The following is a 13682-nucleotide window of genomic DNA, read 5'->3' as shown; positions in this document are numbered from 1 at the left end:
ATACCCCCAGGAGCTCCGCATATGGGAGGCCTGTGGGAGGCAGGAGTAAAGAGTTTTAAAACTCTGTTTTACAAGTATACCTTCGAAGAGCTTTCCACGCTTCTTGCAAAGATTGAACCCGATAGACCCGATAGACTTGCTGGCACTGACGCCAGGCCATTTTCTGATCGGGGGTCCGTTGCTTTCTACGGCGGAGCCTGAAATCAAAGGCGAAGCCAAGTCAATCGATGGCAACATCTCAAGGCCCAGCATCAACAATTTAGTTCGCGATGGAAGGAAGAGTATCTAAAGGAACTCCGCAAGCGCAACAAGTGGCTAAGTCCATCCAGAAATCCAGTTATCATGGACGATAACTTGCCATCAAATGACTGGCGGCTCGGCAGAATCGTAGCTGCTATCCCAGGAGCTGATACTAGAGTACGCCTCGTATCCTTTCTTCTCGTGGAATCATCTAACTTCCGATCCACAAACTAATTCTCCTTTGAAGGCTAAGGCAACCTCTAAATCTCCATAATAACGCCTTCTGTTCCCGCTGCCCACCCCGTAAACATCACTAAAGCGACTCCCTTTCTGATTTGTTTGTTGTTTTGCTTTCTCTTCCAGACCCTTGACAGCAGATGTTCTCGAGGTATAAAATCCTACCGGTGCCGAGTCTGCCAGGGTATACATCCGCTACGGAAATGTAACCGATACCTAAGGCTCAGTTCAGAGAAGCGTCTCCAGGCAGTACTGGTTAACAAGTACTGCCACAATTGTTTGGCGCATCAACACTCTGGAGGGAAATGCGGTAGTGGTGACGCCTGCAAAAAATGTTGACAGGATCATCACACCTTGCTCCACATGCATGAGATGCCCGCGATAACTCTCCTTTCCAGCAACGCCACCCGTCGCCTTCCCCGCAACGTCGCCATTCGCAGTCCCCGACGCAGCAACAGTCACCACAGCAACAGTCATCTGCATCGCAGTATCGGTCGTCATGCCCACCGGATCAAACTCGGCCCTCAAGCCAGCAAGCTGCGTCGTTGGCGGCTCCTCCTTGCTCCTGCAGCACAGGAGTCTACATATTCTGCCGACGGCCATTGTGGTCATCGACACAGGGGCCAATTGCTATGAGACGGGCGCGCTTATCGACCCGTCCACACCCCTGAGCAGTATCGACAGCTCGCTGGCAGAAGCGTTTCGGCTGCCGACCACGAGTGTTGGAGACGAACGAGTGTGCTCAACGACCATCCGGTCGAGGTCGGGCGACTTTAACATTGACATGGTCCTGAAGATCGACAACAGTCTGCCGATCCGAACACCGATTCGTGCGCTGAGCAAGGAGGTTCGGGCCAAATTCAATGACGGACGATGACCAGTTCCATCGTCCGGCCACCATCTCCCTGGTGTTGGGATCAGACGTGTACCCGAAAGTAATCCAACCCTGGTTTATAAATCTTCAGGATGGGCTGCCCATCACTCAGAGCACGGCGTTTGGGTGGATCGTGTCGGGACCCTGCCGTCAGTCCTGATGTCCTGCTTCAAGGAACTCTCCCGCAGGGGGGGGGAATGTTCGCGCCAAAGCGGCGCTTCCCGTTTCGTGGGAACCGGCCCTAGAGAGCCGAGAGAACAGTTTTTTCCAGATATTCGCATCTTGTTCTCTCGCGCTGTTAAGTGTCTCCACTCCGCTCTCCAAGCCGCTCCTGAAACTTCTACTCCGTAGTTTTAAGTGAGTTCTAATTTACAAGTGCATAAGAGAAGTCAAGTGAAGTCTAATAAATCGTGAATTTATAACGTAAATTGGATTCCATTTCGGCCGTTTTTAATACAAACTCATTGGATTGACACCAATACAAGCCCTATCGGAAAAGCCGCACCCGCCAGTTCAAACACAATCCCTAGATATGTGCGTGTGTGTGCATTGCAGCTGACTAAGGAAGTTAGATTCGCTTAAATTTAAATTAATGATAATACTGATATCATTTTGCATACAAAAAATTGCATTTACATTTCTACAACAGATTGAAGACATTTTTTTTTGGATTATTGTGTTTTAAAATGCAAGTTTTCATTGAAAGTATTAAAAAACAAGAGAGAACGCTATAGTCGGGTTGGTGTCCCGACTATTTAATACCCGTCACTCAGCTAAAGGAAGTGAGAACGCTGTACTCAGGTTCGTGTCCCGACTATAATCGTAGCTCAGCTGAAGGGAGTGCGAGGGAGATAGATATATGTAGATATTTTGATTGCGTATAACTTTTTAACGAATGGTCCGATTTGAAAAATGTCTTCTACATTTCGATAGGTATAAATATACACAACAAAATTGGATTTATACTTCTCGGAAATCTTTAAAGATGTGGGCGCAGGACACATTTTGAAATCGTTAGTGGGCGATTGTGGGCGTTAGAGGGGACGTGGCGCTCGGCTGAAATAAACTTGCGCTGCGTAGGAGGCCCAAGAATATGTGTGGAAAATCTCAACCTTCTAGCTTTAGTAGTTTCCGAGATCTCAGCGTTCATACAGACGGACAGACGGACATGGCTAGATCGACTCGGCTAGTGACCCTAATCAAGAATATATATACTTTATAGGGTCGGAAACGCTTCCTTCTAGCTGTTACATACTTTTGCACGAATACAATATACCCTTTTACTCTACGAGTAACGGGTATAAAAACTAAATATTCAAATCAATTGATTCTCTTACCCTTCCTTCCTCGTGCCCCATATTGTTTAAACAAATGGAAATGTTTAAACAATTTGATTCACGACATCCCCTTCCACCTGCCTTCCTTATCTTCTATCTAAACTAATATATAATTACAACCCTAAAAAACGGTCAGTAGCAAATTCCCCTCAGGAATAAAAATCTAAAAAAAATCACATTAATTACTAAAATAATTAGAAGCCGCGTATGGGGTACTTTGTAGAACAAAAAACGACCCCAAAGTGCACCAAAATTCGATTTGGTTTTGTTTAAATTCTTTCTTTTGCCATTTCTCTGTTATAAATCTTGTTAAAATGGTTTCAAAATGTGATGTTCATAATCTTATGGCCTACCCGCAAATAACTGCATTTAAATTTTTTGGAGATTCAGCATCCTTAACCAAGTCCCCAATATTTTCAAATTTGGCTATCCTGATGTGATGTCACGGCCTCCCCATTTGTGATTATGTATGTACTGCTGGCGCATGTAAGTATGTATGTATGTCCTGCTGTCGCACTTTAAGTGTGACCGCACAAGGGGAAAATGAAAATACCACAGCCAACACATTTAAAATGAAAATACCACACTCATAACACGTTTAAAATGCGCGGTTAAAAATCGATTATATCGCAAATCTTTTCTTTTGCGCCTTTTTCTTAAGTAAACGTTTAATTTAAAAAATATCGGTAGACTTACAGAAATCCCATTAAGCTGCATTTTACAGTCGAAATATTCCTTAAAATTGCTTTTATTTTTATAATGCAAAAAACTGATCAGCAAACTATTTATTAGTTTTCAAACGTTGAGATATAATAAAATATTTAATAGCCACAAAATGAGTTTATTTTATTTATCCCTATTTATGTGCATGTGTGTGCATTGCAGCTGACTAAGGAAGTTAGATTCGCTTAAATTCAATTTAATGATAATACTGATATCCTTTTGCATACAAAAAATTGCATTTACATTTCTACAACAGATCGAATACATTTTCTTATAGATTTTTGTGTTTTAAAATGCAAATAGCATTGAAAGTATTAAAAAAAAACAAAATATTCAAATCAATTGATTCTTTTACCCTTTCTTACACATGCCTCATATTGTTTAAACAAATGGAAATGTTTAAACAATTTGATTCACGGCATCCGGCATCGGTGAAAAATTAATGGAAACAAAAATACTGAAGCAAAATATCAATGGTAAAAGGCAGTAATATGGAATTCCTTTTCTTAATGCTGTTTTTTAAATTAGTCAAATACATAAAGCAAAACATTGCTCTGCATAAATATTGGTTTCCCTTATAAGAGTTGTCTACTGTGGATACCTTCCAAAAGCCCCCGTTAACTAATTCGCCAAGAGTATTTGGTTTTTATTTACCTTTTCGTTACTATAAATAATGTAACCTCTAAATACATAAATCCCAACCAAAATTTCTTATTGGTTGTTCGAGAGCTATCTTTTCGAGAGAGATCTATCTTTTAGAAATTTTTTGTTCTACTTTTTTTTTTAAGAAAACAAGTTTATTTTTTAGATTTGCACGCTAATCGATTTGGAATTTAATTACCCAGTATGAAATTCTATATTTAAACAATATGTTTTGGACGAAGTACTAATGTTATGAAGAAAATTATTGTAAGGTTTTGTGTCGAAAAATGAATTTATTTTTTCTGTTCTGTGCAGCTGATAACTTACGCAAGAAATAAGAATTTTAGGATTTTTTCATGCAGGTTTTTATATATTTCTTAAGTAATTTGCTTAGGACAATATACTGTTGTTTTTACGGAAATTAAGGAAAAAAGTTATGATAAAATATTTTCTCGGCTTATAGGCTAAAAAATGTAAAACAAAAACCAAATATAAATGTATGCTTATTTTTCAATTTAAATTTCGGCAGGCGAAGCTGCGGGCTACCGGCCCTGCTAGTAGTTAAATACAACACAAGTGTGCCAAGAATTTTGTTCGGGCAGAATAGGCTCATTTTTTCGTTTTTGAGTCTTTAAAAATGAGTCTCAAGATATATGAATATGAAACCAAATTATTTTAAATGTGGCCTTTATATAAACAAATTTTGTTTAATTTTTTTATTAATATATTAGTCGGAGAAAATTAAACCTAAAGTCTTGGCTTGCATCTCCGTTTGAATCCACAGATTAAAACAAAAAAATTTTTTCTTGGGATTTCGTAATTATTGGGGGGGGGGGGGGCGGTGTTTATTGAAAGATTTCTTTTGACCACCAAAAACGTGATTACGTAATATATGGACAGCCCCTTACGTGAGCAGATTTTGCTACATTCATGAATGAAAATAACATGGTCGCCACAGGCCAGTGGCAAAGTTGAGAGAATTAATAATAGCTTAGGACCTATTGGGTCATAGTTGACGGAGCCAAAGAGGGGCTTATATTGGAATGTTATTCAAAAGGTAGAGTGTTTGAAGAATAATACGATTCATAAAAGCGTCAAGCAGCGACCTAGTGAAACAGTTAGAGTATTTAACTGCGTTGCAAAAGTGTAAAATTTGTAAGTTTACCAGACTAAAAATGTAAACGGCCTTTTTTCAAAAATCGTTGCAAGATATTGACGTACAAGAAAAGGCTAACTTATTTGGTTTGTTATAGCTTGATGATTTTTGAGGAAAAAGAGTTGCAAGGGAGGCTTTGCCTAAAATAAAATTGACATTTCAACATAAAAATTGTCCCCATTTTACTTTATGGGAGAAATCCGCGACTTCTTAGGCGTTGAATGGCTGAGGACGGACAATAAAGTTAATTACTTGTATTGTAGTCATTGTTTTTTGGTTTCACCAAAAATTGGTTTAAACAGCGAGTTCTTCGGCATATTGGGTAGCCTTGGTCAAGAATGTCACTTCCTTTACTAACATATCTATGCCCTCAATTAAATATGGGCATTTCCAAAATGTCGCTCGGGACATTTGCACACCTTTAAAGTTGAAAAAAAATTGTAAAACAATGGATTTTAATTTTAATTATGGGCTTTTCTTTTCACTCTTCCCAAGCTCTATTTTTGGTAAAAATCTTGATTTTGTACCACTTTTAGTTTTTAAGATATCGGTAAAAAACTGCCGTATTCGCTCGGGACAAAAATAGAAGTGGATTTCGGGGAAGTTCATACAACCCCATAAATGAGCAAATTCTGATGGAATATTTGAATGCGATTTTTTTAGAATGTTGTTCAAACATGTCGCTTTGAAATGCTTTTGGTTTTACTCAAAAATTCTTTGCCGTTTTTTTTTTTATGCAGTTTCAACCACATTCGCTCGGGACATGTCGCTCGGGACATTTTTTCCGACTGTTTTGTAAAGCGGATTTCTTTACCTCTATCTCTCAATTGCTGGATGTTTTGCTTTTAACTTAATAGTTTAGCATGTGAATGAAGCATTCAGTACAGAAAAATGTCACATATTAGCATTCCTATAGGATAAATTTACAACAGAAGACAGGTCCAAAAAATAACAAAAAAATAGCCAAAAACGGATTTTTGCGTATATTGGTGGGGTTTGTCATAAAAAAATTCAAACTATACTCCAAATTTGTAGTTAAGCTCAGTATCCAACTAATTAGAAACTAATATCGGGGCAAAATCATGTGGAAATATGTTTTATTCAAGTTTCAAGGTTTTTGGCTTGGTGGACTTTTTTTTGGAAGTGCCCATATCAAAAACAGAAAACCGCGAATTATTTGGCATATGCATGCATATATTAGCATCGTTTACCAATGGCATTTACCAAATAAAAAAACATTGGACGCCAAAAGTAGATCAATAAAATCTATACGCGAATTTTTAAGTCTCAATCGGCTTATGCCACCATCAGCATAGACTCAAACCCAACTTTTTAGTATTTTTGTACTATTTAAAACCTCCATTTTAAACCATTATTTCTACACAAGTACAACAAATTGTATACATAGGCTGGGGTGTTGTAGGCCTTGAAAACTAATCGCCCAAAATCGGTATAGAAAACCCGTAGCGTACAAGTGATTTTTATTTCTGATCGGAAATAATGATTATTTCATCAAAGAAATAATGATTATTTTGATAAGATATTTATTATTTTTAAGGAATTGAGAACGTTAGCGGACTCGAGGTCATTATTAGAAGTTGAATTTATAATTCAACAGTCTAGCATTTCAACACACTGCTCTCGGTGAGGAGTGAACCTCGGACTTTCTGGGATTTGGAAATTTCGGTAACGCTACCTCATCAGCCAGCGAAAATCATTGTTTGTTTTTGTTTTTTACAAATCCAAAGTTTGTCGATAACTCAACATTTGAAAACTAATAAATAGTTTGCTGATCGGGCTTTTGCATTTAAAAAAACAAAAGCAATTTTAAGGAAAATTTCGACTGTAAAATTCAGCTTAATGGGATTTCAGTAAGGTCTACCGAAATTTTAAAATTTAACGTTTACTTAAGAAAAAGCCGCAAAAGAAAAGATTTGCGATATAATCGATTTTTTAACCGCGCATTTTAAACGTGTTATGAGTGTTGTAGTTTCGTTTTAAATGTTGGCTGTGGTATTTTCATTTTCCCCTTGCGCGGTCACACTTAAAGTGCGACAGCAGGACATACATACATACATACAAACCTAGTCAAAAGTATTTTCACAAATTTAAATGTTAACTGTACTCATATTTTGAACTTATAATATAAACATTTTGACACCTATGGAAAGAGCACTTCAATTCCGTTTAAATGACACAAAAATTTTCTTAACCCATTAAGCACCCGTTGAAAAGTGAGCAAATTAGACAATTTTTTTTGAAAATCAAATTTTAAATTTTTTTCCTGGTGCTTAAAACAAAAATGTTTTGATGCAAAGTTCTTCCCCAATCAAAATTAATAATAACTGCAAAAAAAAAAATTTCAAAACATTTTTCCTTGTATTTTTTATGGTTTTTTGAAAATAGCTATTTTAGCCGCTTTTTCTTCATTTTCATACAAAATTTTACTGAGATGTCTCCATTCAAAAAATCATAAAAAATACAAGGAAAAATATTTTGAAAAAATTTTTTTTGCAGTTATTTGAAAATTTGAAAATATTTGGGACTTGGTTAAGGATGCTGAATCTCCAAAAGATTTAAATGCAGATATTTGCGGGTATGCCATAAGATTATAAATATCAAATTTTTAGACCATTTTAAAAACATTGAGTGCGTTAGCGAACTCGAGGTCATTTTAAGAAGTTGAGTTTATAATTCAACTCGGTGAGGAGTGAACCTCGGACTTTCTGGGATTTGCAAATTTCGGTAGGTCGTCAACGCTACCTCCATCAGCCAGAGAAGAGGATGAGAGCTGAGCGTCGAAACTTCTATTTATACCACATCTAGGAATATGTAATTAAGCATTACATACTTATAGGTGTGACTTACGTCAAAGCTTCGTCGCTAAACTTCTAAAGTGTGTGAAAGCTATATTGGTTGTCTGTTTGGAAACAATCTGTTTCACAAGTTTTCAACAACTAATTACTTAATTGTTGTATTCGAAACGTACGCATTTTTTAATGCAATTTTCATTATGCGATTCTTATAGGGTGTGTTTCCCTTTTTGTTAATTAGTGATTTTTAATCGACCTATGTTTACTATTGAGTACGTTAGCGGACTCGAGGACATTTTTAGAAGTTGAATTTATAATTCAACACTCTAGCATTTCAACACACTGCAATCGGTGAGGAGTCAACCTCGGACTTTCTTGGATTTGCAATTTTCGGTAGGTCGTCAACGCTACCTCAAAGCGGAATATTATAAAAATCTTAAAAATAAAAATCATGTTGAAAATGGATAGATTAACCCAAGAGAATTGCTCTGGTGTTTTCCTTTTTTGCGTGCGTCGATCCTAAGAGCTTAATTTTTTAGTTCAAAAAATGATCAATATGTAATGTTGTATACTTGTAAATATATATACTTGTAAATAAATATGAAATAAACCAAATCCATGCTTCGTCCATGAATTATTTAACCTATAATCTACAAACTAACCTAAGACAGAAAAAAAAAAAGGGAAAAGGAAATGAGAAACGAGATAGGAATACTATAAGTTTCACTTCTGACGTGCGTACACTCATAAAAAAAAATCGAAGAATTTCCTTAAAATCTAGAAAATTCTTTCTTGAATTTTTGCCAAAGGCGACCTCACCTTTGTTTCAAGAAATGGTTTTTTTGAAAGGCACCATTAAAACAAGAAAAAATATTTCTTGTTTTAAGAAATTAAATTTCTTAAAACAAGAAAGGGTTTTTTAGAAAGCCACCATAAAAACAAGAAACAATATTTCTTAAAACAAGAAAGGCGATTCTTGTTTCAAAGGTGGTTTGTTTCTTGTTTCAAGAAATTAAAATTCTTAAAACAAGAAAGGGTTTTTTAGAAAAGCACCTTTTAAACAAGAAAAATTCTTTCTTGATTAAATTTCCTTTCAAGAAATATTATTTCTTAAATCAAGAAAGGAAGTTTTATATTAACACTGAAACCCTAAAAATAAAATGTAACTTGGTTTTTTCTTTTGCATATTATATTTATTTACATTTAAAACATTTAACACTTAACATTTAAACATTTTTAAATAACACATTTTTGACTCAAGAAAACATTATTATTACCCAAGGTCTGTTGAACTTCATATGACCTAAGGTGATCCATTTTCTTCGCCTTTCCTCATCTATAAAAAAAGAGTTATTGGGATATCAATGATTTGTTTTTAGATAAACAACTTTTTTGAAATAATGTAATGTTAACAATAGCCAAAATACAAACACGTTGGACAGACGACCGAGTGAGAGGAGCAAGACAGGTAGAAAATGAAGGGTTGAAAATCGAATTTCAGAGAGAGAGAGGCACGGGAGAGACACGTACATACATACATATATATTTACATACAGTCCTTTGCGCGAAGGGAGACCGAATGTAAGCAGGGCAGATCGTGTCAGTTTTAAGAAGGAGAAGAGAGAAACGTCGCGACGCGTAGGTCAAGCGAGCGAGAGAGAGGAGCAGAATATGAAAGGGTTGAAAATCGGGTTTCAGATCGGGTGAGCCGCGTACATGCATAGATATTTACATGCATACATAAGTATGTCAAACAAATACAACATATTTTTTAGCTAAACTTAAGTTCGCCTGTAAATTTTACATTATAGTCGAACACTTAATAATAATAATAATAACAACATATTTTTCTTACCTTAGAAGGTTTTAAAACAAAATTACAGCTTCGACAAACAAATTATTTGGCTGATGCAACTGCAGGTATTTTCACTCTGAAAAATAAATAAAATGCGAGTAATAAGATAAAGTTATTATAGAACTGTACACCCACAAATTTATGTACAAATGTATGTATGTACGTAGCTCTTAGCTAAAAAACAATTCAACTTAATTGATATAAGCTTGGTAAAGAGATTTGGAATTTATCCTTTAATTAAATACATACAATTGTACACCCGCTATACAAAAAATTGTATATTTACATACCTTTAAATATTCGGAAAAAGGCTTCACCTCTTATCCGCTTGAAAATCACGTCCATCACTCACGAATTTTTTTCACAACTGACGCTTGGGGGATCAGAGAAGTCGGGCCGAGTAGGCCCTTCGTTTTTCTTGTCGTTAACATTCGGCAGCCGAAGGAAGTCAATGGCTACTTTCCTATATTCTAGGGTCATTTCATTCATATATTCAAAGGCGATTTTGTCCTTAAATACGTACAAAAATGTTTTGGCTGCGACGGCAAAACAAACATATGAGATTTTCATTTTTCTATTTTTAAGAAAAATTCTTTCTTGAATTTTTTCCATCAAGAAAGGTTTTCTGTATTCAAAGGCCAATTTTCTAATAACAAGAAATTTTTTTTCTATTTTCAAAGGTAGGCCGATTCAATGGCGAGATTTCCAAAATTTAGAAATTAATTTTTATGAGTGTAGGCTTGAAACGCTCTTTTATTTATTACATATGCATTTTATTTATTGGATCTTCTCTGAATTGAGACTAACAATAAGTATTTAAAATCTTAAATTAATAATAACTATTGCTGAGCTGGAAGGTCATTTCGTTGCAATCGGGTCCGGTATGAGACCCTGTCTAGGCCCCTGGCGAGCTGGTTTGGATGAGAAGTTAGCTTGGTGTGGTAGGACGCATTTTGTTTTGATATTTCGTCTTTTACGGGCAGAATGCAAAGATCTCTGTGGATGTTGTCGTTCCGAACATACCAAGGTGCCCCAGTGATAGTTCTCAAGATTTTTGATTGTGCTCGCTGGATAATGTCAATGTTGCTGCTGCTCGCGTTTCACCACAACTGGGAGCCGTAAGTCCAGACTAGCTTAAGCGTTGAATTGTAGAGCAGGGCCTTGAAGTCCAGGCAGAGGGGGGAGCGAGCATTTAAGAGCCAATGGAGGCTATTGGATTTTAGTTTTAGATAAATTTTCATAGCTTCGACATGTTTCCTCCATTTTAGTCTCCTGTCTAGGTGCAAGGTACGTTACATCGTCAGCTTGTGGAAGTGGCATATTATTCAGAATTAGCGGGGGACACGTTTAATTTAATTCAAATCAAAAGGCATTTTTGACAGACACGAGAGTAAACTTATCGGTCTGTATGAAGCTGGTATTGTGTGATCTTTTCCTGGCTTTGGGATCTTTATGATTACCGATTTTTTTTTCACTTTTTTGGGAAATAGCCAAGAGAGTTTACAAATGACCTCAACTGCTCAGTTTGGGAGTTCAATTAGCTTTTTGGCAGTTATTAGATCACCGCCTGGGGCCTTTTTTGGTTTTAATTGCTCGCTGGTGACTTTTGCAACTTCGTTTGGTTGAAACAGAATTGGCTCCGTCTCAGTTTCGATTCGATTTGGCGGCGACGGTAGTGCGAATGAATTTGTTGCAGGGTTTGCATTTAAAAAAACAAAAGCAATTTTAAGGAAAATTTCGACTGTAAAATTCAGCTTAATGGGATTTCAGTAAGGTCTACCGAAATTTTAAAATTTAACGTTTACTTAAGAAAAAGCCGCAAAAGAAAAGATTTGCGATATAATCGATTTTTTAACCGCGCATTTTAAACGTGTTATGAGTGTTGTAGTTTCGTTTTAAATGTTGGCTGTGGTATTTTCATTTTCCCCTTGCGCGGTCACACTTAAAGTGCGACAGCAGGACATACATACATACATACAAACCTAGTCAAAAGTATTTTCACAAATTTAAATGTTAACTGTACTCATATTTTGAACTTATAATATAAACATTTTGACACCTATGGAAAGAGCACTTCAATTCCGTTTAAATGACACAAAAATTTTCTTAACCCATTAAGCACCCGTTGAAAAGTGAGCAAATTAGACAATTTTTTTTGAAAATCAAATTTTAAATTTTTTTCCTGGTGCTTAAAACAAAAATGTTTTGATGCAAAGTTCTTCCCCAATCAAAATTAATAATAACTGCAAAAAAAAAAATTTCAAAACATTTTTCCTTGTATTTTTTATGGTTTTTTGAAAATAGCTATTTTAGCCGCTTTTTCTTCATTTTCATACAAAATTTTACTGAGATGTCTCCATTCAAAAAATCATAAAAAATACAAGGAAAAATATTTTGAAAAATTTTTTTTTGCAGTTATTTGAAAATTTGAAAATATTTGGGACTTGGTTAAGGATGCTGAATCTCCAAAAGATTTAAATGCAGATATTTGCGGGTATGCCATAAGATTATAAATATCAAATTTTTAGACCATTTTAAAAACATTGAGTGCGTTAGCGAACTCGAGGTCATTTTAAGAAGTTGAGTTTATAATTCAACTCGGTGAGGAGTGAACCTCGGACTTTCTGGGATTTGCAAATTTCGGTAGGTCGTCAACGCTACCTCATCAGCCAGAGAAGAGGATGAGAGCTGAGCGTCGAAACTTCTATTTATACCACATCTAGGAATATGTAATTAAGCATTACATACTTATAGGTGTGACTTACGTCAAAGCTTCGTCGCTAAACTTCTAAAGTGTGTGAAAGCTATATTGGTTGTCTGTTTGGAAACAATCTGTTTCACAAGTTTTCAACAACTAATTACTTAATTGTTGTATTCGAAACGTACGCATTTTTTAATGCAATTTTCATTATGCGATTCTTATAGGGTGTGTCTCCCTTTTTGTTAATTAGTGATTTTTAATCGACCTATGTTTACTATTGAGTACGTTAGCGGACTCGAGGACATTTTTAGAAGTTGAATTTATAATTCAACACTCTAGCATTTCAACACACTGCAATCGGTGAGGAGTCAACCTCGGACTTTCTTGGATTTGCAATTTTCGGTAGGTCGTCAACGCTACCTCAAAGCGGAATATTATAAAAATCTTAAAAATAAAAATCATGTTGAAAATGGATAGATTAACCCAAGAGAATTGCTCTGGTGTTTTCCTTTTTTGCGTGCGTCGATCCTAAGAGCTTAATTTTTTAGTTCAAAAAATGATCAATATGTAATGTTGTATACTTGTAAATGCTTCGTCCATGAATTATTTAACCTATAATCTACAAACTAACCTAAGACAGAAAAAAAAAAGGGAAAAGGAAATGAGAAACGAGATAGGAATACTATAAGTTTCACTTCTGACGTGCGTAGGCTTGAAACGCTCTTTTATTTATTACATATGCATTTTATTTATTGGATCTTCTCTGAATTGAGACTAACAATAAGTATTTAAAATCTTAAATTAATAATAACTATTGCTGAGCTGGAAGGTCATTTCGTTGCAATCGGGTCCGGTATGAGACCCTGTCTAGGCCCCTGGCGAGCTGGTTTGGATGAGAAGTTAGCTTGGTGTGGTAGGACGCATTTTGTTTTGATATTTCGTCTTTTACGGGCAGAATGCAAAGATCTCTGTGGATGTTGTCGTTCCGAACATACCAAGGTGCCCCAGTGATAGTTCTCAAGATTTTTGATTGTGCTCGCTGGATAATGTCAATGTTGCTGCTGCTCGCGTTTCACCACAACTGGGAGCCGTAAGTCCAGACTA

General features: G+C 36.0%; 1 long non-coding RNA gene across 1 annotated transcript; it reads right to left on the bottom strand.

The window, feature by feature from the left end:
* Positions 1–9183: 9183 nt before the first annotated feature.
* On the bottom strand, positions 9184–10564 carry LOC138912468 (uncharacterized). Its single transcript, XR_011418011.1, has 3 exons — positions 10168–10564; positions 9878–9953; positions 9184–9358 (listed from the first exon to the last, which is right to left on the bottom strand). It is a non-coding gene; the product is annotated as an uncharacterized lncRNA (long non-coding RNA).
* Between the last annotated feature and the right edge of the window lie 3118 nt (positions 10565–13682).

The sequence above is a fragment of the Drosophila takahashii genome, chromosome 2R, assembly GCF_030179915.1.
Source record: "Drosophila takahashii strain IR98-3 E-12201 chromosome 2R, DtakHiC1v2, whole genome shotgun sequence".
Lineage (NCBI taxonomy): Eukaryota > Metazoa > Arthropoda > Insecta > Diptera > Drosophilidae > Drosophila > Drosophila takahashii.
The sequence above is the reverse complement of the archived record's forward strand: the minus strand, read 5'-3'. Positions and strand labels throughout refer to the sequence as shown.